This window comes from Montipora capricornis, chromosome 11, assembly GCF_036669925.1.
Source record: "Montipora capricornis isolate CH-2021 chromosome 11, ASM3666992v2, whole genome shotgun sequence".
Classification (NCBI taxonomy): Eukaryota; Metazoa; Cnidaria; class Anthozoa; order Scleractinia; family Acroporidae; genus Montipora; species Montipora capricornis.
In genome coordinates this window covers 13804709-13807208 of record NC_090893.1, presented here as the reverse complement: position 1 = coordinate 13807208, position 2500 = coordinate 13804709, and the positions used below count along the sequence as shown (strand labels likewise).

Here is a 2500-nt window from a genome sequence, read left to right as displayed (position 1 = left end):
CTATGTCGCTGGTCTGTGCATATTAAAAGTGCGAGTGTTCTATTGTCAAAAAATCTCGCTGAGATTCGTAACCGCTAAATGAGTTGTAGAATAATAAAAAAACAAGGTCAAAACCTTTATAGTTTGTAGATTGTCGACAGCCACCACATTGTTTTCAAATTTAAAGAAGACTGTTACAGCGTAAAGGATACGCCGGTTACAGAAGAGTCGCGAGACAAAAATTATGATAACAGAAAATAAGTTCAATATCATCTATGTAGACGAATATTGAACTCGTGCGCGCGCAGACTGTGGCACATACTTTTAGCCACTGAGTCATATACTACGCAAATCCAATGCTGCATGAAAAGCTTGCTCGCAACCCTCTCTCTGACGATCTCAATTTCTAACGAAGATAATTATGTGTCGTTGGAGAATAATTAAATGATGTGGTTAATACTGACTACACTATCCCAACGGAGTGTCGACCTGAACGTCTGTACCGTATTTTCTCGCGGTTTTTGCTGAAGGTATGTCATTGGGATTGACGCAAAACGCAAATTTTGTTTCGTCTGTATTTTTTTGTCTTTCTCACCTGCCAATTATCCAGTCACCACCGAAGAAAGCTTTACTTGTTGCCACTGGTGCGGATGTTTTGTCAAATTAATTGAGTGTTGTATAATTTTTACAGTGCCTTGCTCACACATGAATCACAATGAATGTATACGTCATATATTTTAAAAACAAAACTTAAAATAAGAGCTAAGTTTATTGAACAAGGAAAACCTTTCCCGTCTTTCGTCTAACTTACACGGCCCTTTTCTTGCAGACAAAAATTTCTAGTGGAATTACAACGAATTGCTTTATCGTTCTTAAGAAATTTATGCGACTTGTATTTTGCTTCCATCAACAACTAACTTTTGTTGTGTCGTCAAAATTACACGATTCTTGTGGCTAGCTGTAATCAGGTAACCTGGCCTTCAATTCAACACCCATACATCAAGATCTTTCCTGTGTTGCAGCTGCCCTCTTTTTGCGCCACGTGTTGACGTCTACAATATTTGTGGCTTATATTTTAATACCGGCCGCTCAGAGAGAATCTTTTCAGTCTTTTCCCTTGAAAACAGCTGTCTGTATTATACTCTGCATTTTGCCGTATTGCTTATGTGTTGTCTATGAAACAACTGTATTATTTTTGGTTTGGGAAAAATAAAATAAAAATACAAAAAATACTCTGAAGACTTATGATCGCAAATATTTTGCTGCGTGAAAATTCGAGATGACTTCTGTGAATGACAACGCGTGACATTTCAAATGAAAGCTATTGTAAAGTAAGGGAGTGACTCCTGTGACGTTTTTTTTTTATTTAGAGCTTTCCAAGGTGGTCTGTGGGATAAATCCTTAAGTGTGCTCACTAAAATAATTATACCTCCTGAGAAGTACTTTCCTGTCGTGCTCTTAATTATGCACCGTTCGAGTCTGAGGGAGAAATCCGAAAAAGTGATGACCATTGAAATGATTGAAAGCTACTAAGCAGCATTATTTTGTGTATTTTGCTTTGCGTGGCGATTCGTGCATTGTCGTCCAGCCGAGCATCTTCCAAACAAGCAAAGACTTGGTACAAATTGTAACTTGAAAGAGGGTCGTGAAGGGGGGTACCAAATCCCAGTTCCCAGCCTAAATTTGGCCCAAATCCCAGTTCCCAGGTTAATGTTTGCCAAAATCCCAGTTACCAAATCTAAAATCCCATTACCAATGATTATTTGCAAAATCATGCGCATAATAAATTGAAAGCACTGATTGACGCTATTTGGATACACGTACCTTCACGTGGACTGAAGAAAATCTCTCATTCTGCTGGTGAACACTCTTTCTCTTCTAGCTCTTGTTGACATAACCATGTGAAAACCAATTCTATCATCTGCACAATCCTCGTCTGACTCACTGTCTCCGCTTTCACGGCTGCTGTAGTCGTCACGTTAATCGGTACAGGTGATAACCTCCACAGGATGTTCATCAGTCTCACTTTCTGGACTTTCATCAGGTACTGAGCTTTGTGCATGAGGAAATACAAACTGCAAATCTAATGGATTAAGCGATGTCCGTGTTTCGTACAGATTCAAAGGCAGTGTACCAGCTCTGTCCAAGGTATTGTCTTGTCGTACATTGCGCTGCCTTACACACTTGCCGAATCGTTTTGCCCACAATCTCATTTCTGCTTCTTCGTTTCTGGACAATCTTTCTCCAACTGGTTTGGGAGTTTCAACACTTACCAACTGGCCAGCAGCAGAGGGTTCAGCAAGGTAGTATGAGCTGGGATGTATGTAGTAATGCGCAGACCATGGTGTCACTCTTTTTACTCCTTCTTCAACGGATGAACCAAAAATCTGTGCGTATTCGTAGAGAGTAAATGGAGTGACGGCATGCTGGTTCTCGACATTCAATGTCAGCAGTTATTCCAAGTTCAAGTTTACCTCGAAACCTGGATAGGAAGACAGATCTTTAATGTTGTTCTCTACCT

General features: G+C 39.9%; 1 long non-coding RNA gene across 1 annotated transcript in view; it reads left to right on the top strand.

The window, feature by feature from the left end:
* Nucleotides 1-2500, top strand: part of LOC138024319 (uncharacterized) — a 45141-nt gene that overhangs the window by 29036 nt on the left and 13605 nt on the right. The window lies entirely within an intron of this gene.